This window comes from Paroedura picta, chromosome 3, assembly GCF_049243985.1.
Source record: "Paroedura picta isolate Pp20150507F chromosome 3, Ppicta_v3.0, whole genome shotgun sequence".
NCBI classification, from domain to species: Eukaryota; Metazoa; Chordata; class Lepidosauria; order Squamata; family Gekkonidae; genus Paroedura; species Paroedura picta.
In genome coordinates, this window is record NC_135371.1 from 63268804 (window position 1) to 63292530 (window position 23727).

Genomic DNA, 23727 nt, shown 5'->3' on the forward strand with positions numbered 1-23727 from the left:
GATTCTCATTTATAACAGTGAAAGGGCTCAGTTAGGCTATACTAATGGTTCACTGAAGTCAATATATTGTTTCTTGGGATGGCTATCACAAAAAAAGTAAGAAGCCAAAATATTCAGTGTATAATAAACATTCCCTTCCACAGGCCACAGGAACACATTGTATAAACAGAACAGCTCCCATCTTCTCAATAACCATGCTCTGAACTCATACGGCACATTAACCCTTGCGCCAATGATTGAGGTCCCGCACAAATGTACAAGACATTTTTAAAGCTTTTGCTTGGGCATCAGATACTCTCCAAACTGACTACTATCACTACAAGAAAATCCATGTGAGTGGAAGTTAATGGAACTTGCTGAACTTAGCATTTTATTTCATCTATCTGAACAGAGGAATTTCCAGCTCCAGGAATCTTCAGCATGTGTCAGTAGTAAAGACTGGGTCACCCATGCTGTGAGGGAGACAAAGGCCCATGCTGTGGAGTTGTCTCTTTCCCCATTTAGCTCATTTGTTGTTATTGGCTTGATCAAAGTGCCGTGTGAGTTGCATTATAAAAGCAGAATTGCTGATTTGTTTGAGCTTTGCCTCCTACCCCTTGATGGGCTATTTATGGTGTAATTAAGCTAATTACAAGTAATGAGAGTCCCGCTGGCCCTGAGCCAAGTTATTTTCCTATTTAACTAATTCACAGGTGGTAGGAAACCAAAGAAACCATTGGGATGAAATGACTCTTTGCTGAGTGCGCTCAAGTGTTTTTGAATGCAAGCCACTTTTTATTCAAATGGAGGAGCACTTTCGTGTGTGCTCACCCGACACTCTCAAGAAAATTCAGAACAAATCAAGTCAGAGGCTGGTTTTGAATCACAGCAGGAGCCAACTGCCTGTCATGCATAAAAAGACAGTGGGGGCAACTCTTTACTGTGATTGCAGGGGTGTTTAGGATAAATTAAAAGGTGTGTTTAGGACAAAAATCTCACCTTGAAGAGTAACTGCAGGGAAGGACAAATGAAACAAGCCAGCAAAAGGCTTATCCTTTCCTGAGAGACTTCACTACAGAGATGCAAACACGGGTTATAAACATCCTCATCTAACACTGGAAATGTCTCCAAATGATCCAGAGTGAAGCACATCACAATGGACAAATGTTTTTCTTCCATAGCTTTTTATGGAAACAGCAATCACGATATTTTCATGGCATATTCATAAAGCATAGCAATAAGAACTATTTTATATTTGTTCCTTGCATGGCTACAATTAATAAGGTGAAAGAATGTGAAGGGGATAGAATTCTGGTCATTGATGGATTTCTCTGCACAGGTTAGTTTGAGTGTGTGCTTGCCATTGGCAGTTGTTAACTCCAAACTCCAGCTGTTTGGCCCTATGGTTTTGTTTGTGTTTTGCCAATTAAATTCAATTTGCACATCACAAGGATGAACAGATTTTGTACTGTATAAACCTACATCCTAAGACTGAGTGCTTGCCTGCCCAGTGTCTGATTTCACATGATTTGAAGCACAAAACATCACACTCCACACTTTACAACCTGCCTGAACTTTTCAGCACCTTCATGTGAAAGTTCAGATCTCATTAAACATACACCAATCTTCCCACAATTTCCCTCAATTAATGTTTGAATAAATTTATTTCTTGGGGCTATTGTTGTACCCCTCCTCTGTCATTATCTTAAGTCTTTCTCCTCTTAAGAAACAGACTGATATATGTGCATATATATTCATCTGCCTCAGTAATCTCTTTAGTAATTTCAGCTGATTTTGTTAGGCCTAAAGAATAGGATGCAGTTGCTTCAAGTCTTATATAATCCCTCCTACTTCACAATCTCAAAGAGACATTTCAGTGTTTCCCATAACTTTTTGTACACCACATGAAATTTTGTTAGTAGGGTTGCCAGCTCTGGATTGGGAAATACCTGGCAACTTTGGGGGTGGAGCCAGGAGTGGGCAGGATTTGTGGTGCGGAGGGACCTCAGTGGAGTATACTGCTATGCAGTCCACCCTCCAAAGTAGCCATTTTCTCCAGGAGAATTGATCTCTGTTGCCTGGAGATGAGCCATAATCCCAGGAGATCCCCAGGACCCCCCTAGGGACTGGCATCCCTACTTGCAAGCATAGGGTAACACAAATGTGTGCATTCATTTTTTTTAAAGCGTCCCACAACTACAATCCCAAGAAAAGAAAAGAGTATAATTAAATAATATTTAAATAACAATCATTAGTTATTAGTTAAAACCAAATACAACAGATTTAAACCACTTCATTCAACTTCAGCTACCACACCAGTATCTGAAGTCATAACCTGTAGATGCTTCTCTTATCCAAGAGAAGGGCACTTGTAAGATGGGGTCAACTCTCTGATGTTGCTAGTCATTTTCCCCAACCAAATGCCTGGTGGAAGAGATCCATCTTGCAGGCCCTGTGAAACTGAGCCAGGGCCTGCAGCTCTTCCAGGAACTCATTCCACCACTAGGGGCCAGGACTGAAAAGGCCCTAGCCCTGTTTCAGGACAGATTTACATCTCGGGAGGCAGGGATAACCAGCCTGTTAGTATTGGTTGAGCACAATGCCCTTCGAGGGCTTAGTCAGTCAGGTGATCCCTCAGTTATGTGAGGCCCAGGCTTTAAAAGTTAAAACTAAAACCCTGAACCTGATCTAGAATCTAACCGGAAGCCAATGCAGCTGCCTAAGAACAGTCAAATATAGAACCGTGGATTCCTCAATGTGAACTCAGAAGAAAAAAGGAAATCACGAGGCACACAGTAGTCTTCTCTATGTTTATAGATGAAAAGGTTATAACATAAAGTCTAAATGGTCAAACATATGATCAAACATAAAGAGTCAACCAAAATGGGATCCTAGGTTAAGTGACCCACTTTCTGTTTTATCTTCGTCAGTAGTTGCTCTGTAAAATGAATAGACAAGTAGACAATATATGCATGTAAAATTTCAAAACATAGTTCATAATTTTACAATTTTACAAAGCAGTATAACATACCTTTCAATATACTGTCACAGTAGTAGTCGTAGTATCACATGGGCAAAATGCTCATAATCATCTGGGGATTTCATAGTGCCCATGAGGGCTACCTTCAGTTAGTATTTATAGAGAAGCTGGCAGTTACAGGTGTAGTCAATTATTTAAAGGGGCCAGATCCATTAAAGTAAATAACCAAATCCAAATCCAAGAAGCATGCATAGAAGTAAACATATTGGTAATATGGATTAAATTCCTCATTACAAATTAAAGTCTGCTCCAGCCTTAGCATGAACATGTTTGCAACCACAGGGGCAATTGGGGAGCCCATGGGTCTTGCTGGAGCAGACTTTAATTTGTAATGAGGAATATAATTCATATTACCAATATGTTTACTTCTATGCATGCTTCTTGGATGATATTTTCATTATTTTTACCAATGGGGAGCTTATAGACCAATTTGCAAATTGGATGAATACCATACACCCCACCATTCAATTTAGCATGCAGACCAGTACTACACAAATCCCTTTTTTAGACATATTGGTGCACATTGAAAAAGATCAGTTAACTATTTCTTCATTTCACAAAGACACGGATAGAAATACCTTATTACATTTTCAATCCTTTCATCCATGGCACCTCAAAACCAATTTACCTATTGGGCAATTTTTGCGCACCAAAAGAAATAACTCAGATGCTACTAGATATCAAAGGGCATGTATCGCTTTAAGTAGTGATCTGACTGCCAGAGGCTACCCATTGTGGACTATTAATGCAGCAAAAAACCACGCTGATAGAACAGACTGTGAGGCTCTATTACAATACAAACTCAGGCCGAAATCCAACAGGTTAACATCATCTTTTGAGTTCTCAGATTATTCTCGTGAACTGCAAAAAATTATACACAAACACTGGCATATGGTTGACCATATTGAGGGCTGCAAGGAGAAACCACTTATAGCATGGCGTCATGGCAGAAATATTCAGGATATTATCAGACCCATAGAATGCCCTATTAATACTTTACCAATAGGTAATCATCATTGTGGTAAATGTATGGTGTGTAAATATATGTTGGAAACTAAGGAGTATCAACATTCCAATGGCTTTAAAGTACATGTTAAACAATTTATTAATTGTGAGTCCAGTAATATAATATATATGAGCATATGCAAATGCAAACTGTGCTATGTGGGAATATCATCTAGACCTCTTAAAATTCGAATATCAGAACATAGGAGCCGACTGAGAAACAAGATTAAAGATGCTCCTCTCGTCTCACATTGGTTGGAATATAATCATAGCTTAGAAGAATTCATATTCTTAGGACTGGAACAACTTCAACCTTCACTATATGCCAAGGACAACATTATCATCCGTCTTCAACAATGGGAAAGTTTTTTCATTCATCATTTGAATACTGTGATGTCTTAATGTCAACATTGATTACAATTGTTTTTTGTAAAAATCTGTTTGGGTTATTTACTTTAATGGATCTGGCCCCTTTAAATAATTGACTACACCTGTAACTGCCAGCTTCTCTATAAATACTAACTGAAGGTAGCCCTCATGGGCACTATGAAATCCCCAGATGATTATGAGCATTTTGCCCATGTGATACTACGACTACTACTGTGACAGTATATTGCAGGGGTAGTCAAACTGCGGCCCTCCAGATGCCCATGGACTACAATTCCCAGGAGCCCCCTGCCAGCATTCGCTGGCAGGGGGCTCCTGGGAATTGTAGTCCATGGACATCTGGAGGGCCGCAGTTTGACTACCCCTGGTATATTGGAAGGTATGTTATATTGCTTTGTAAAATTGTAAAATTATGAACTGTGTTTTAAAATTTTACATGCATTTATTGTCTACTTGTCTATTCATTTTACAGAGCAACCACTGACGAAGATAAAACAGAAAGCGGGTCACTTAACCTAGGATCCCGTTTTGGTTGACTCTTTATGTTTGATCATATGTTTGACCATTTAGACTTTATGTTATAACCTTTTCATCTATAAACATAGAGAAGACTACTATGTGCCTCGTGATTTCCTTTTTTCTTCTGCTGCCTAAGAACAGGCCTAATGTGGGTTCTCCATAGTGTTCTAGTGAGAACCTAGACAGCACAGCAAGGATATAATGTAGTACTATATACATAAGAAGTGCTAAAGAAATATTACATAGTTTCTCTTATATGTGAGAGATTACTTAAACATGGGTGGTGCAAGGTGTGGTTATATTTGTTGTATGTATTGAATGAAACAGTCTGCTCCCAACATATTTGTGTTTGTTGGCTTAGCCTTATAGGGTGGAGTCCTGGTTATAGAATCATAGAGTTGGAAGGGGCTACACAGGCCATCTAGTCCAACCCCCTGCTCAATGCAGGATCAGCCCACAGCATCCTAAAGCATCCTAAAGCAAGGTTTAGTTAGTCCTGATTGTTAAAGTTGTAATCTGCATGAACTCACTTATCCCGATACTAGTTTCATCTCTCCCTGTATCTTCTTGCTAATAAAGGAATGCTGTTTTGAACATACCCTTTCTCTGCTGTGTGAACATAAGAGTTGGACTCTGAGTAAGGACTCTATTTCAGTCCTGCAAGCAAAAGGGAACATCTCCAATGGAAGACAAACATTGATGTGTCAAAACAGAACAGAGAAAAGGGTGGGGGAATTATATGCTTTGATCTAGGAGCATTCCATCTCGCTTCCATGGCCAATTTCAAACAGCCTCTTTCCTGGCAACCTATTTTCTAAGTGTCTGGAGAAGGGGAGGAAGGAAGCCATGTTGCAGAGCACATGGTAAGTTAAAGGGATGCTATTTCTTGAAAGGAACTTGGATCCCATATTCATATCTGTTTGTTGAGATCTTCCTCTTTCCATTCAGTTCCCTTCAGGAAGGAACTCCTTGCTGTGACACATCATTATTTTGCCTAGGGAAAACAAACTCTCCATGGCTAATTGCCTTCAATAAATCACTCAGACATTCCTAGTATTTTCCACCAGCTTCTCCTACAAAATTTCCTTTTAGACCCTTGAAAGGAAAAAAAAAAAGGAAAGGGGCTTTCAGATAAACATGTCATACACTCCTGTCCCATGGGGGCATCTTTGGACTTCTTGTTTGTTTTCTGTTTTGTTTTCTTTTTTGGCATGTTCCTCTCACAGCCTTCCAGATCTGACAAAACATCAGAATGTCTAGGTATCCCATATCCTTAGCATCACAACAAACAAATCACAAGAGGAAAAAATGCTTGATCTTGGCATTCCTTCTTTTATGTTCTAGAAAGAGAACATACTGGAGTTAACTATTATCTATTTTTTAAATACTGCCCAGCCTTCAAAGAGCAGATTATTCTTCCCCCCCTCAATTTATAGGGTTGCCATTTGCTTTCTGGCAGCAGGGAAACTTCCACCAGCACTCCCACAGTCCAGTGAGATAAGTTAGAAGGAAAACTACTGGCTGACTCACCCCCTGAACTTCATGGCTGATCAAGAATTTAAATACAGATTTCCCCAGTTCAAGATATTATCCATTATGCCACATGTTGTCAGATTTTCTTTGGCTCTAAAAGTCCAAAGAAATCAGCCAGTATAAGAGTAACCTTTAATCTCATCCTTCTTCCTAATTTTTCATAGTTCAGTTATTGCTTTAAAAATCTCTATTTAATTGAATACTGAAGCTAACGGGATAAGAAACAAATTCATCTATCACTACTAGTGTAAAGTTAAGTTTACATATGACAAGAATTTCATGCACATTTATTTTAATTTCATACAAAACATTCTTCTTTGAAATGATAAATAAGCTTTGGGATGGATCCAGCTAATGTTTTCACTCAACTCCAGCCAAGTATTATTATTACAGCCCCTGTTCCATATGGCTTTTTATTTTATTTATTTTTATTCATTCAATTTATACACCACCCCTCACTATGATGTCTCAGGTCTGTGTCCATGCAATGCCATTTTCAACTTTTCTCATCTGTTTTACTAAAACATTCTATCCCCTAAAACATTCTCCCGACTTTGAGAAACCCCAGAAGTGGCACAATCATGCAGAATATGATTGGGAAGCATAACCCAGAGCCCCTCCCCTTCCCACCCCCTCCAGCCCCATCATTCACCATTTTGGGGGAGGGACATGACCATATATAGTTATATCACCTGATAAACGTCTAACAAATTTTATGTATATATATAAAATTTTAAATGGACTCCAGGGAATGGTAGAGAACAGGAAGGCCTGGAGGATCATTGTCCATGGGGTCGCGATGGGTTGGACATGACTTCGCAACTAACAACAACAACAAATAAAAATTTATAAAGGTTTTACACACACACACGCGCGCGCGCACACACAAGTATCCAAGCCTGCTGCAGTTTAAATGCAGCAGGCACTAGCGACCGGGAGTTTGGGGGTGGGTAGGAGGCAGACTGCCTGAGCCACAGAGAGTTCTCCTGACTCCTCGGTGACCTCCCAAGGGTGAAGTTGGTGGGGTGGGGTTGCATCAGGCATGGTGCTGATGGGCGGGCTGCTTCCAGCCGTGGGTGTGCCTGAAGGTGGCAGAGGGCCCGTCACATTGATGGTGGTGGCAGCGGCCTCCGTTCGGCCTTGGCGCTGGAGAGGGAGTGGAGTGGAGTTGTCAGTGTGGCCCGCGACTTGGTGGGTGGGGGCTTGCCTCCTCCTCATAGTGGTCTGGGGGCATGGCGTGCAGCAGTGGCAGCTTATCAGCGTGCTTACTGGCGGGGTTGTCTGGTCACCGGCACCTTGGCCCCCTAAGAGCTGGGTAGGACATGCGTTGCTGGCACCTTGTGGGAGCAGTTGTCGTCATAGCACAGCCGCCGCGGGCCCCTCCTTATAACTGTGTGCCGCGGGTGGCTGGGCCAATGTGGCAGCACAGTGTCTTCAACGGGGCATCCTCAGTTGGTTTCCCGCTGCCGCCATGGGCAGCATCCATGCCCCAGTGTCGCAGGCTGCTGGTTGGAATGGGTGAGTGCCACAGAGGCACCGGTATCGATAGGCAGGTGCATCTGTGGTGAGGCTGGTGGAGTGGCAAGCAGCCAGGTATGGAAGGTGTGAACTGTAGGGGCTGGGCCAATCAGGGTGTGGCCAACCAGTTTATATATCTATATCTATATCTATATCGTATCCATGGTTCCTCTATATATTTGTGAAACGGCAGTGTGGGAGGAACGTGTCCCGGGCGTCACGAGGGAACACGGGCCAATCAGGGTGTGGCACCCTGATTGGGCTGGCCCCTATGCCTGCCTCCCTCACAGTATGCCTATTATGGGGAGAGGAAGGGAAGGCAATTTAAATTGCTGAGAGACACCTGAGGCCTGTGGGCCATTTTCAGTTCACACAGTGCCTGTGGGCCATTCTCAGTTCACAGAGCTCTCAGGCCCCACTTCCCTGACAGGATGACTGTTATGGGGAGAGGAAGGGAAAGTGATTTTAAACTGCTTAGAAACACCTCAGGCCTGCTGGGTGACTGTGGAAAATTCCCAGTTCTCTCAGACCTGTCACAGCCCCACATCCCTCACAGGTTGTCTGTTGTGGAGAGATGAAGGGAAAAGATCTTTGCAAACTGCTTTGTGACTCCTTTGGGTAGTAAACAGCAGGGTACAAAAATCCAGCTCTTCTTCTTCTAAGGGGCAACCGTGAAAGAGGCATGTAGCTATATAACATTATATCAACAGTAAAAAAATGGAAACAGTAGGAGCAGAGCCATAGAACTGGGAGGAATTGGTTGCCATATAATCTCCCCCTAAGAAGAGTCTCCAGTTTGATTTTCCCTTCACATATTTGAAGACATGGCTCTTGAAAGCTCATCTGTAACCACTAAGCCACAATTCCCAAAGTTCAGTCCTCTCCTACACTCAACTAACATTCCTAACCACAGGTTCCTGACACCCAGCTCTCTACACCCACACCCTCATTTGTCACCACACCACCACCAACCCCCCCCCCTCCAACACACATATTCAACCTTAGACTGGACAACCCCTCCCCTTACTCTTCCCAATGCCAAGCTCTCTCTATCTTAATCACTCTCTTCCTTTTTACCTCTCTCTCTCTTTGCTATTCCCCCTCCACCTGCTAGCGCCCATTGTATCTGTTACAATGGGCTCTAATTCTAGTCTGTGTGTGTGTGTGTGTATAATTTATTAACTACCATCCATTCAGGAAATTCTTATAGGTCTCTTGAGAAATTCAGGTTGTCATAAAACCCTGGTTGAGAAAGCCTGGTATATAGGGTTTCCTGGATCCCAGTGTGGATAGAGGAATGTCCCTTCCCCAGTTTTCATTTCCTGCCAGTAGCAGATAGGTAGGTAAATAGGTAGACAGAGAGAAACAGAGACAGAGATTTAATTGCCCTCAGTGTATTGGCTTTATATTACTTCCAAGGGAAACTGGGAAGTGACAGCAGTCTGATCTAGGAACTGTGGGAAACTAGAGTTTCCAGTTATTCCTACAGCAGGCTGCTGTCATTCCTGGGTTTTCCTGGAAGTGATGTAATGTCTTGTGCCAAAGGCACTCCCATGCGCCACCTATTTCAAACTCCTGCCGGTTGCTAGCAGGTTGGCAACCCTAAGGATAGTGGATCAAACACAGCACAGGGCAATTATGTCATTATTTATTTTGTGCCTATTTGTTTTTTTTCTACATTATTTTCTAATTTCTATAGTCCAGGTTTTGCATTTATTATGACATGTCTTACATGATTTTATTACGTTGTTCCCATTGTTCTTATGATGTTTATATGTCTTATATTGTTCCTATTGCATTGCTAAAATTTTAATCCATTTCAAATCTCAGAAAGAAATAATAAAATAAACAAATAAACAAACCCTCATGGAACTGAAGGCCCGATACAGCTGACCATGGTGCCATGGTCAGACCATTTTCTGCTTAAGGTTCGGATTGATACAGGAAGATACACAATAAAATCAGAGTCCAGTAGCATCTTTAAGACCAACAAAGATTTATTCAAGGCGTGAGCTTTTGAGTGCAAGCACTCTTCCTCAGACTAAGAACTCCTTACATGACTGTAGGAATATATAGCAAAAAATTAATTCTGTTATATTAGTAAACTGTGTCATGCATCCAAATACAGCCATAAGATAATTCTTTGCCAAACAGCCAATTAATCCTCTGGAAGTGCTTGCACTCGAAAGCTCATGCCTTGAATAAATCTTAGTTGGTCTTAAAGGTGCTACTTGATTTTATTGTGTTACTTCAAATCAACGTGGCTACCCATTTGAATCTGTACAGGAGGAGAGCAGATTTATTTTTGCTCGAGGAGACTTATGGATCCAATAGTTTCTGGAACACTATATGAGATTCGATGCACCCTGGCAAATTTGCTAGATGTGCTGGCAGAAGACTGGTATAACTATCTGAGGCCATCGACAAGATTGCTCCCCAATGCCCTTTCCTAAACCAGCTCCATGGTATACACGAGAGCTCTGTGAAAGGAAATGGAAACTCAGATGCCTAGAGCAAGTTTGGCAGAAAACTCATGACAAGACATCGGAACATCTTATAAGACACTTATGAATGCTTTTGAGATGGCAGTGGAGGCCACAAAAAGGTTTCTATTGCTTCTGCTAACTCATGTCCGGTGCAATTCAAAACAATTAGATCTCTGACATCCTTAACTATAAGGACCGTTCAGAGTTCCTCAATTGGACATTAACTGTAAGGTTTTTGCAAGCTTTTTAGTAGAGAAAATCTTGTGGCTCTGCCAGGACCTATCTGCCAACTTTGATACATTTAATGAACTGGAAGTCCCTTGGGTATCTCATGGTCCTATTATGAACTGCTTCAGTCTGCTCTCCCTGACTGATGTGGACAGGACCCTGGCAGCTGTCTGGCCTCCCACATGCCTCTTAGTCCTGTGTCCCTCACGCCTGAGGAAAGCCAGTGGTGAGATTTGGGTCCCCCTCCGAGAGATTATTAATCTGCCCCTGATTACAGGGACCATACCAGTGAGTTTGAAGGAGGCATAAAGATCAGGCAGCTTAAATCTCTTTAGGGTCCATGGCCCCAGGGAGATAAAACTGGCCTTGATCAGGATTATTTTGGGCTAGGCCCTGGCCTGGTGGAATGCTCTGCCTGAAGAGATCAGGGCCCTCGGATCTCACACAACTCTGGAGTGCCTGAAAATGGAGCTGTTTCTCCAGGCTTATGGTAGAGGCCAGACAATGACATTATGAAACGCTGCCTCCCCACTTGAAACATCCACCGACAAGAACACCTCCAAACTCTGACACCCCCCAAAGGAAGACAATAATAGAAGTGGTTTTTAATGAAGGACTGCTGTTTTAATGTTTTATTGCTGATGATGATGTATGGTTTTAAAATGCTGTCAACCGCCCCAAGCTAACAGGAATGGAGATGTATACAAATAAAATATTTATTCTTTTTTATTGAGGGAATCACTCAATTATGGGTCATTCCTGTGAATTAATTGTAACATTTTGACCAGGATATAATAGTATAAAAAGACTGCTTGTGAAAGGTTTTGTTTCCCTGGGCATGTACTGTTTAGAAATTGACATGTTATCACTTAAGATTTATTTCAGTTTGTATTTCTTCTTTTAAATAAACTCTGTTCTTTTTCCTCTGAAAAATAAACCATCTTATCCCTGTTAGTACCTAAATTCCTAATTATCTATCCAGACATTGGGGTGGGGGTATACTCAGGCCCAGATTGTATCACCTTGAACATTTGTTCCCATTGGAAATTCCCCTGCGAAGTCAGGGAAGGCAGGACTTATTATAGAAAATCCTTCTGGGATAGTATTTCAGCCCAGGGAATCATCTCAGATAAATCTGCTGGAGTCAAGAGAACCTGAGTAATCAAGATAAATTGGCTTCTTTTCTTTCTAATGTGCAAAGTGCTACTCCAATCAACATAGCACATTTTCCTTCCACTTTATCCAGTTATTCTCCTCTAGGCTAGTAAGGATGACTATAGTTTATATGGGACAGTGATCACAGGGCTTCCACATGGCAGCCTTCCTCAGTTTCCATGCTTCAGTCCCTTGGTCATCTCCTCCACCCTACAATAACTTTCTCATTTTTAAAAAAAATGTGATTATACAATTATTTAACAATATGCATAACAGGTTCTCTGAACACCCAACTTTGGTTTAAACCAAAGAGTCTAGCTCCTTTTGTTGTGGCTATATACCATTCTCCCTATATCTCCACAATAAAAGGGGCCAGAGACTTCCTTTTTGAAAATCAAAGTTGGGAATTCGGAGAACCCATTACACACATTTTTACATCAATGTAATAATAGTCAGTTGTTTCTTAAAAAAAAACAACCCAAAAGTCACACAGCGGTAATGGAAGGAAGTGATTGCTGTCATATGTGTGAAGCTTTATGCATTGACGTCACTCTCAATACACCCAGAAATTACTCCAGGGCATCACTGGGGTCACTCTGGCACTTGGACCAAACTCTATGGTTAAAACATATTGTTTTGCCCAAATGCCAAACCATCTCCCAACACACTGAAATAAATTCCATTGCATACATTACATTGCCAACAAGGGCCTCCATAGTTGACAAGTCTGCCCACTAGTTGCCGGGCCCTGACAGACCCCTTGATTCAGGTCAGCTTCACATATGCACTTGCAGGTTTTCCCCCCTCTCAGCACTTCGAGGCACCACAACTACTTACATGCCTATATTGACCAGCATCCCACCAAAACCCGACTTGCCCAGGAAAGCTCCATCCCATCAGATCTTGGAAGCTAAGCAGGGTTGGCCCTGGCTAGCACTTGGAACAGAGGCTTCTAAGGAATACCAGGGTCATGATGTGGGGGCCAGCCATGGCAAACCACCTCCGAACATCTCCTGGCTGGCTGCCGGATAATCTTAAGATCTTCTGGCTATAAATCTGCAGGTACTGTAAATACAGACTCAGAAGTTCTGCAAGAACAGCTCACTTTATTAGTAGCAGCAGCAGCAGCAGCAGCAATCAACCAAACAAGAAACAAGAGATCAGAAAGAGAAAATCTGATCTCTGCTAATGTAGGCTAGTTTAGAGACTGTCCCTTTTCCTGGTATTTGTGGATTCTGGTTCCTAAATTTAAACAGAAAAGGCCTCTTCAAATAAACAAACATTTCCAAAATACTTAGCTGTCAACTTTTTAAAAAAGGCCTTTCAGAATCAGTGAGAGATATACTCCAGCTGTTCCCCATGAATAGATACTAATTCAAAGGGCAGGACGAGCATTTCTGCATTCAGCCTATAGGGATGGACAGATAGTACAAAACTGGTTTGTTAACATTTCTGTGCATGAAGTTACCCAGATCAGCATTTTAGCATTCATTATACATATGGGGGATTAAGGGAATTGTTGGTGAATACTGGGCAGGGCTGCAGAGTACAGTGCTTATAGTTAACGTATTTAAGGAAAACTATATCCTGTATTTGCTACTCTTTTGGTAGACCTTAGTCAGGGAACAAAGACATTATCTGGGCATGCTATTTTTTTGGCCATCTTATGAAGGAACTTCATAGAGTTTTGAAGGCAAGAGATTTTCATAGGTGGTCTGCCATTGCTTGCCTCTGCATAGCAGCCATGGTATTCCTTGGAGGTCTCTCAGTCAAATACTGACCTGGCATCGTTTCTGAGGTCTGGTGAGATCAGACTAGCCTGTGCTATCCAGGTCAGGGTAGCATACTACATGTCTAGCAATACACAACAGGCCGGTGGTCGAGGCCAGAAATAATACTGAAACTCTGGCTTCCCTGTTCAAAATTACCATCAAACTATACATTACCTTCTCACTAGAGAGAAGAAAAGGTGGCTTTTAGAATAATTTTATTTTATACTTGAATATTAATTTGTCATTCTAACAATTATGATTGTTATATAATTATATATTGTATTGTTTAAACAGTTGTTATTACCCACACTGAGCCCTCAGGAAAGAATGGGTTAATATTATTACTAATAATATAATATTATAATAATATATATAATAATATATATATAATAATATAATAATATAATATATTAATAATAAGATGATAATGATGTGGCCAAGAAATCATCCAACAGCTAATTATTAGAATCCAAAATACCACACCCACAAATTCAGCTAAATTGTGAAACATTAACTCAGACAGCTGATTCCCAACAAGGTAGCACAGGAGGGGCTGCGGCTGACTGGCAGAGCATCTGCCTTGCATGAAACATCTTATATTCAATCCCTGGTAACTCTGCTTAAGAGGATTCAGGTAGATAATCTGAGAGACCTCTATACCTGAGACTGGAGAGCTCCTGCTGCTGGTCAGAAAGAACAATAGTAATATTGACAGACTGATGGACTCGGTATAAGTCTGCTTTATATGGATGTTTGTATTTTTTTTAACCTCAATCTCCATTGAAAGGTACCTGTGTGGTTTAATAATTAACATTAACCAGGTTACTATCTCATACTCCCACTCTGATTTAGAATTCTAGAGCTGGAAGGGATCTCCAGGGTCATCTATTCCAACTCCCTGCAGAATGCAGGAAATTCACAACTACCTGTCCACTGACAGTGACCCCCAATTCCATGCCCAGATGATGACCTCCCCCCAAAGAAAACAGAATCTCTGTCCAGTCTGGCTGTTATGCCCTCTGCTGCACCTCTGGCTGAGCCTCCAAAGGGTGCTTCAGAGGCTGCAGCTGATCCTGATCCACTCTCTGGGCCCAGCACTCCTGGGCAGTGAGGATCAGGTTGGGGATCAGGACCAGCCCAATGCTCCAGAGGGCAAACAACCTGGTCCCAGCCAGACCGATGTGCCTGCGCATGTTAGCCCTAAGACTTGCTGGAGGAATGGCACTACGGGTCCCAGGTGAAGATCCCCTGCAAACCCCACACGACAGTGTTAGAGGAGGTAATCTACCCTGACAGCAGTCAGGAGATTGGCATGCCTGGCAGCTCAGACAGGGTAGATGAGGTTCAGCTGTACCTCCTTCTTATGATGAAGACTAGGACCAGCTGCAAGCCCTCTGGCTGAAGGCTGCCCCACCCGCTTGGCTGTATTTCAGAAGGGCCTTGAGGCAAGGACTTTTCTGGGTGCAACGCATGCATTCCCTACCTGTCTTCTCAGACAACCCTTTGTTCCGATTCCCTACAGCAAAGCTCTGCCTGCCTGACTCCCGGCTCCTGATTTCGGCCTGACTTCTCACTTCTGACTATGTCCCAGGCTTTTGACCAGAGTTTGGTTTTGACAGTTTCTCTGGCTCCTGACCCTGGCTCAGCTTAACCTTACTCCCCGCTCTGCTTACTGTGTGAACTGTCTCTCTATCTCCTGACCCTCCCAGACTGCACACCCCTGCCTCAACACAACAACGCAGCCAAGTAGCTGTGGCCTGGTAGGGCAGCACACTGACCTGGAGGAAATTCACCTCCTGACCCCAAAGTGGTGATCAGCATTTCCCTGGACGTGCAAGAAAGGGCCATAAAATCCAAGCATGGACACAATTCCTTCTGCCCACCAACTTACAATCTGCCTAAGTTCAAAGAATTTGCATTTCTGTCAGATGGCTATCTAGTCTCTGCTTAAAAACATCTAAAGAAGGAGAACCCATCACCTCCCAAGGAAGCCTGTTCCACTGAGGAAACAGGAACTTCTTCCAGAAGTTTAGCCAAAAATTCTTTTCAATTAATTTCATCCCGTTGATCCTGGTCCAACCCCCTGGGGTAACAGAAAACAACTCTGCTCCATCGTCAATGTCAGGGGTAGTCAACCTGTGGTCCTCCAGATGTCCATAGACTATAATTTCCATGAGAATTGGAATTGTAGTCCATGGGAATTGGAATTGTAGTCCATGGGAATTGAAGCTCATGGAATTGTAGTCCATGAACATCTGGAGGACCACAGGTTGACTATCCCTGGTCTATGTGACAGCCCTTCAAGTACTTGAAAATGGCTATCATATCACCTCTCAGTTGTTGGGCTAAACAGACCAAGCTCCTTCAAGCTTTCCTCATACGTCTTGATTTCCAAACCTCTCACCATTTTCTTTGCCCTCCTCTAGATGTGCTCCAATTTGTCTACATCCTTCTTCAATGGTGGTGCCCAAAACTGAACACAGTATTCTAAGTGAGGTCTAACCAGAGTAGAGTAAAGCGGTTCCATCACCTCACACAATCTGGACACTATACTTCTTTTGATACAGACCCAAATCCCACTTGCCGTTTTAGCCACTGAGTTATACTGCTGAATCATGTTCAGTGTATGGTCTAAGACCGCTAGATCCTTTTTGCACATGCTACTGCCAAGACAACTCTCGCCCATCTTATATTGATGCATTTGATTTTTCCTATCTAAATGAAGAACTTTACATTTATTACTATAGAAATTCATTTTATTCATTTTAGCCCAGTTTTCCAGCCTGTCGAGATTATCCTATATCTTGATTCTGTCTTCTACTGCATTTGCTACCTATCCCGGTTTATTATCATCTGCAAATTTAGTAAGCACTCCCTCTATTCCTTCATCATTTATAAATAAGTTGAACAACACAGGGCTCACTTAACAGGCTACAGCTGAATCCTCCACCAGTTTACTAAGAAAAAGGTTCCATTGTGTTCAATGTGATTTGTAATTATCCCTGAGCCTTAACAACCTAGGGTTAGTTACTATCTCTCAAGCTGCGAGATAAATCCTTGAAGGAGTCTGCTCAGAGTCCTACTCAGGTTTATTCGATGGGGCTTTCTCCCAAGAAAGTATTCTTAAGTTTGCACTGTGAATTGCCTTGTTGTGAGGATATAATGGGGAAGCAAGGAAGAGAATCCTTTGTTTTGAAAAAAATATTTGCAAGGAAATCAATCAAAAAGATTCCAGCACGTGTTTTTTTGCAAGAAGGTATATCTATTTATGCTTTGTAGAATTCTGGAAGCTTCTCTTCCACCAATATTACTCCTTTAAAGAGTTTGCATAATGTAATGCTAAGGGACATATTGGTTCCAATGGAAAATAAACAACTTGTACATATGCTGAAAACCCACGTGTTTAAAAGCTGATTTCCCCCCATGTCATACAGCCAGCTATCTCCCATGAATACCAAATACATGTATTGTTATAAAGCCCATGAAGATAACTATATCTCTAGGGACTATAGTTAAGCAATAATACAAATGAAAATACAAAGTCAAGCCAAATATTTTAAAGCTGGGCTATGCAGATGTTGGGCTATGGCTGTTTAAGCCAGGGGTAGTCAATCTGTGGCCCTCCAGATGTCCATGGACTACAATTCCGTTCCCTGGCAGGGGCTCATGGGAATTGTAGTTCATGGACATCTGGAGGGCCGCAGTTTGACTACCCCTGGTTTAAGCAGAGCACTGATATGAATACATGGAAAAAGTTAAGCATAACACCTAGAGCAACATTAGGAATTTCCATCATTGCTTGCAGTTCATTAGGAACAATTAAAGGAATAATAAACAGTTTATGCTTAAGCACATAACTGTTGTTAAATGTTAACCCTTCCCTTATTTTTGGTTGTCAACAGGATTTGTCCCTTTCAGCTTAAACTCAATTTATTTGCTAGACAGGATAACAAGCTTAGTAGATAAAGGTAATAGACTTGGCAGTTAGGTGAGGCTTTTCAGAGACTAGATGTCTTTGTGAGTTAGTAATGGGATTAAGGTTGCTTTTCAGCTCTTGGTTGTCACTTCCAGATGACCTTAGGGACAGAGTGATTAACACCTGCTCCTGTCTCCAAGGGAGGGGTCAACATGGCTCAGGGGTAGAGCATCTGCTTGGCATGCAGAAGATCCCACTTTCAGTTCCTGATATCTCCATTTGAAAGGACTGAGCACTATAGGATGTGAAATACCTCAACCTGGAATCTGTAAAGCTGCTGCCAGTCTGAGTAGACAATATTGACCTTGATGGATCAAGGGTCAGGTTCAGGATAAGGCAGCTTTGTGTGTTCATGTGTACATACTATTGTCCTGTAGGGCTGATAATAATAGTTGGGAGAACTGGAACCTACTGTGGCTCGTTTTGCCAGTTAAGGAGAAAGAGGCCAAGTGGAAAAAAATAGGGATGGTCATGCTTATTTGTTTTTTTTTTCAATCACCAAAATTAAACAATATTACCACTGCAGTCACCAGTTCTTCAGAACCCTCTAGGCTTTGGAAAGAGACTTTTAAAACTGGGTGTGGGGAGTATTGTGTCCTCTCTGCTGCACTGTTAACCTAATAATCTATAAGTGCAATAATAACCATAGAATCATAGAATAATAGCATTGGAAAGGATCTCCTGGGTCATCTAGTCCAATCCCCTGCACTGTGCAGGACACTCACAAACCTATCGCTCATCCACTGTATCCTGCCACCCCCTTGAACCTTCACAGAATCAGCCTCTCTGTCAGATGGCTATCTAGCCTCTGTTTAAAAATTTCAAAAGATGGAGAACCCACCACCTCCCGAGGAAGCCTGTTACACTGAGAAACCACTCTGTCAGGAACTTCTTCTGGATGTTGAGATGGAATTTCTTTTGAATTAATTTCATCCCATTGGTTCTGGTCCATCCCTCCAGGGCAGGAGAGAACAACTCTGCTCCATCCTCTATATCAGTGGTCCCCAACCTTTTTATCACTGGGGACCAGTCAACGCTTCACAATTTTACTGAGGCCCGGGGTGGGGGGTAGTCTTTTGCCCAGGGACATTGCCGCCACCTGAGCCCCTGCTCTGCTTGCTTTCCCACCAGTGCCCCTGACTTCCCGCGGCCCCCTCGGAGGCGCAGCCAGAAGCAGCTGCACAGTGCCATGATGAGGGGGAGCACCAGCCATGGCAGCCGCTGGAGAGCACCAAAGCTGAACCAGTGGCAGAGTGACAGTGCAGCCCCCAAGGCAACAGCCAGGGAGGAAGACAACGAGGAGTCGCGGTCTGATACCGACTGATCCACGGACCTGTACCAGTCCCTGGACCGGGGGTTGGGGACCACTGCTCTATATGGCGCCCTTTTAAATACTTAAAGATGGTTATCAGATCCCCTCTCAGTCGTTTCCTCTCCAGGCTAAACAGACCAAGCTTCCCCAAAATTTCTTCATATGTCTTGGTCTCCAAACCCTTCACCATCTTTGTTGCCTTCCTCTGGACACACCTGTAGTTTCTCTACATCACTCTTCAACTGGGGTGCCCCAAACCGAACACAGTACTCCAAGTGAGGCCAAACCAGAGCAGAGTAAAGTGGTACCATCACCTCCCATGATCTGGACACGATACTCCAATTGATGGAGCCCAAAATCCTATTCGCCTTTTTAGCCACCGAGTCACACTGTTGACTCATGTTCAATATATGGTCTCCTAAGACTCCTAGATCCTTTTTGCACCTGCTACAACCAAGACAAGTCTCCCCCAACTTATATTGGTGTATTTGGTTTTTCCTACCTAAATGCAGAACTTTACATTTGTCCCTATTGAACTTCATTTTATTCAGTTTAACCCACTTCTCGAGCCTATCAAGATCATCCTATATTCTGATTCTGTCTTCGGTTGTGTTTGCTACCCCTCCCAGTTGTGTATCGTCTGCAAACTTAATAAGTATCCCCTCTAAACTCTCATCCAAATCATTTATAAATATAAATACAGGCCCCAGGACAGATCCTTGGGGAACTCCACTTGTCACTCTTTTCCAAGAAGATGCTGAACCATTAACAAGTACCCTCTGGGTACGATTTGTCAATCAGTTACCGATCCACCTGACAGAATAAAGATCCATACCGCATTTTACCAACTTGTCAACAAGAATATCATGTGGAACCTTATCAAACACTTTACTGAAATCCAGATAAACTATGTCCACAGCATTTCCCTGATCCAGCAAAGTAATCACTTTCTTGAAAAAAGAGATAAAGTTGGTCTGACATGATTTGTTCATGCTGAGTCTTAGAAATCACAGCTCTCAATTCCAGCTGCTCAAGGACTGACTGATGATTTGTTCCAAAATTTTGCCAGCTACAGATGTCAAGCTGACAGGTTGATAGTTACTCGGATCCTCAGAGCTACATCCTAAATTTCTTGGCGCCAAGGGTCTTAGCATGGCACTAAGGCAGGGATTCCCAACCAGGGATCTGGGGGCCCCTGGGGGTCTGCAGGAGTTCCAGAGGGGGTCTGTGGCTTTCCCCCTCCTGCCTTAATGGACTCAGGCACTAGGGAAGCTAGGGAACTGGCTGCTTCCATTGTTCTCCCTTCCAAGAGAGGGTTCTCTTGTGGTTTTTGTGCCTGCCTAAAACTGCCTCCTTCCCCCCCCTCCCTCAGTCCTCCTTAAGACAGCCTGTTAATGCAGGTGGTGATGTCACTTCTGGTGATATGTAACTTATGGGGGGTGGCAGGGAGGCATGGCCAGCTAACATCACTTCCAGAGCACCTTGAAGCCTGAAAAATTATTTCAGGAGCTCCTCCCCAGTCAAAAGGTTGGAAAAGGCTGGTCTAAAGACAGGATATACGGTAAGTGACCTTACCTAGACCTTGCTGCTTAGCACATACGAATGTCTCATTAGAAATGTCTTTCAAAAAATATGTTTGTCATCTTCATGTGTTACATGGTTCGCATAAAGAACTGGGTCACTTTGATTTCTACCTTCTCCTTTATGTTATTTCATGTTCATCAAAAATCTCTTCTTGATTATATTATCTGTGAACTAAATCCAGAGCATAAAGACTCATACAGAGGCAGTCTAGCAGTGCCATCCTAAGTAGAGTTACACCCTTTTAAGCCTGCTGACATCAATGAATTTATAAGGGCATAATTCACTTTAGGGTGGTATTAGATTATGCTTTTATTATTATTATTATTATTAGATTTATAGCCCACCACTCCCTTGCGGCTCGTGGCAGGTAACAATATCGCAAATCCCCATTAAAAGCCCATAAAACAATAATAACATTGCCAATATTGCCGGCATGGCAAGAATGGCAGCTCAACTCCCCCCCCCCCTCCCACTACTAGCGGGTGGAGAGGAGGTCCTGATGATGTTTTGCTTCGGGTCCAGAACCCGAGTCCCCGGGGGAGGCATAGATCTATTATCAGCCCCGGCCTCAACCATAAACCTGGCGGAAGAGCTCCGTCTTGCAGGCCCTGCGGAACGTTGAAAGATCCCGCAGGGCCCGCAGCTCTCCCGGGAGCTCATTCCACCAGGTCGGGGCCAGGACCGAAAAGGCCCTGGCCCTGGTCGAGGCCAGGCATGCTTCCCTAGGGCCGGGAACGATCAACAGGTTTTCTACAAGTTATATCTCCTAGATGCTTGTCAAGTTCTGCCCCAGCACTACAAAGAAGAGAAAAAACAGGGGTTTTATACCCTGGTTTTTATTCCCCAAAAGAGTTCCAAAGCAGCTTACAAACATCTTTCCCTTCTTCTCTCACAACAGACATCCTGTGAAGTAGGTGGGGCTAAGAGAGCTCTAAGAGAACTGCATTGCAAGAACAGCCTTAAGAGAACTGTAACTGGCTCAAGGTCATCCAGTTGTCTGTATGTGGTGGAGGAGCGGGGAACCCAACACGGTTCTTCAGTTTAGAGACCTTAACCACTATACTATGCTGGTCTTCAGAGTACTTTAATTTCAAATGTAAAATATTTTAATCTGCTGTTACAACAATAAAAATTCCAAACATTTTACTATAAAAATTTCTTCCAAGTGCTATACTAGTGATAGGAGGGTTTGAAGTAGAATTAATAAATTAAAGCATAAATAATTTCCCTGGAGCTGCTCTGGACTCTACAAGACTTAACAAGAATGTTGGTGCATGCCAGTAAGATGGCCAGGTATTTACTAGGAATAATGGGGGGAGAGAATTATACATTATTTTGGTACACATCATGTTTTCTGGGATATCCCGCAAAGAGAGAGAGACTATGGCACATTAGGAACCAGGTTAATTTAGGACCACCAACTTGGTGTGCTAAAGCCCCAACCCCACTGCCGGTAATGACTCCCTGCCCTATTGACCTGAAGGTGAAAGGTTCCATCTCCTGTTCTCAGTCCCTGGGGTCACTTGTTTCCCCCTTCTGTGCAGGGATTCTGCCATAGTCACGGTTCAATGCAATTTCACTTCAACTGATGCATAGGTGGATACTGGAGCAGTGAACAATTTGCACAGTGACGCAAACAAATTCCTACTTAATGTTAACAGCTCATTCCCACAGCAGTTGTGATCAATTCCCTTTCAGCACTTTAAACCACTGCTGTCACTGCATTATTGATTTTCCAAGACATCCTTTCTTGCTGGTTAGTTCTTCAAATTCTGCAGAGGCAATAAGTGATAGCGGCATTCCATCCAACCAGAGAAGGCAATGAAGAGGTCTCAGGTTCTGCATTTCAATGGGCCAAGGCAGACTCTTAGATCCATTCTGCACAGCAGCAGCTGCACTGGGCCACCGGCAGGTGTCTGTGAGGGGGCACTTTGCCTTGCCTCTTCAGGGATCCTCACAGATTTCCTTACTGAACCCGGTCTGTAGTACCGTGGCTCTGCACGGTGCCATGGAGCCATCAAGGGCAGGGGTAGTCAACCTGTGGTCCTCCAGATGTTCATGGACTACAATTCCCAAATGCTGGCAAGGGCTCATGGTAATTATAGTCCATTGACATCTGGAGGACGACAGGTTGACTACCCCTGATCTAAGGCATTTTGTGTCCCTTCCAGGACACTGTATTTGGATCAGGGTGTGGGGAGGAGCTGGGCCTGGAAGCTGGGCCTTGCCAGAGGTGCCAACGCAGGCCATGATGGTACCTGTGGCATGGAAGGGAACACTGGAAGAATCTTTTTTCCCTTGCTACGGGACGAACAAGGGCCTAAATCAGAACAGGCCCAGGCCAGCGCCAACATCATGTGGAAGCGGGGATTAGCCCCACAACCATACAAGTGCCAGCCCAGGCCTAATCCCCCATGTAGAAAACATCTTGGAGATTCATGAATATATCTTCTAAGCATTTTTATTTGTAAATAAGAGCTACAGCTCTGCAGAACCAGAAGAACTAGCCAGGAGGAAAGGATGTCTTGGAAAATCAATAATGCAATAGTTTACAGGATTCCCATGGGGAGAGGGAAGTTTTAACTCTTCTGATATTTCAACCATAAATTTTATTTATTTATTTATTTATTATATTTATATACCGCCGTCCCCGGAGGCTCAGTGCAGTTTACATAAGAACAACGAACATTCTATAAAAATGTGAATAACCTTACAATAATAATAACTAATAGTTGTAGCCATATAACAATGTTACAGTATAAACAATATAAACAATACAACAGTGCAACAATACAAACAGGTCCAGAGCATATTGGTGGTATTCTGAGGGTGGGCAGGGGGGGCAGCAGGGGCCCTTCAATCGCTGTTGATTACGTCTGGTCTCAACCAAATGCCTGGCGGAAGAGCTCCTTTTTGCAGGCCCTGTGGAACTGTTTAAGCTCTGTCAGGGCCCTGATCTCCTCCGGGAGCTCATTCCACCAGATGGGGGCCAGAACAGAGAATGCTCTGGCCCTGGTGGAGACCCGGCAGACTTCTTTAGGGCCAGGGATCCTTAGCTTGTTGTTGGCGGTGGAGCGCAGAGCTCTTTGGGGGGCATAGGCGGGGGGGTTGATCTCTCAGGTACACTGGGCCCTGACCACGTATGGCCTTGAAGGTAATTACCAGAACCTTTAGTCTGATCCGGAATTCAACTGGCAACCATTGCAGCTGGTGGAGAATAGGCTGGATGTGAG

The 23727-nt window shown here is 43.1% G+C and overlaps 1 protein-coding gene and 1 long non-coding RNA gene across 5 annotated transcripts in view; both read right to left on the reverse strand.

Moving 5' to 3' along the window:
* The window catches only part of LOC143832130 (uncharacterized), a 38796-nt gene extending 35723 nt beyond the window's left edge, over positions 1-3073 (reverse strand). Inside the window, exon 1 of the long non-coding RNA XR_013229105.1 lies at positions 3011-3073. This is a non-coding gene — a long non-coding RNA (uncharacterized LOC143832130). The remainder of the gene's footprint in view (positions 1-3010) is intronic.
* SEMA3F (semaphorin 3F) overlaps positions 1-23727 on the reverse strand; it is a 184846-nt gene that overhangs the window by 128129 nt on the left and 32990 nt on the right. The window lies entirely within an intron of this gene.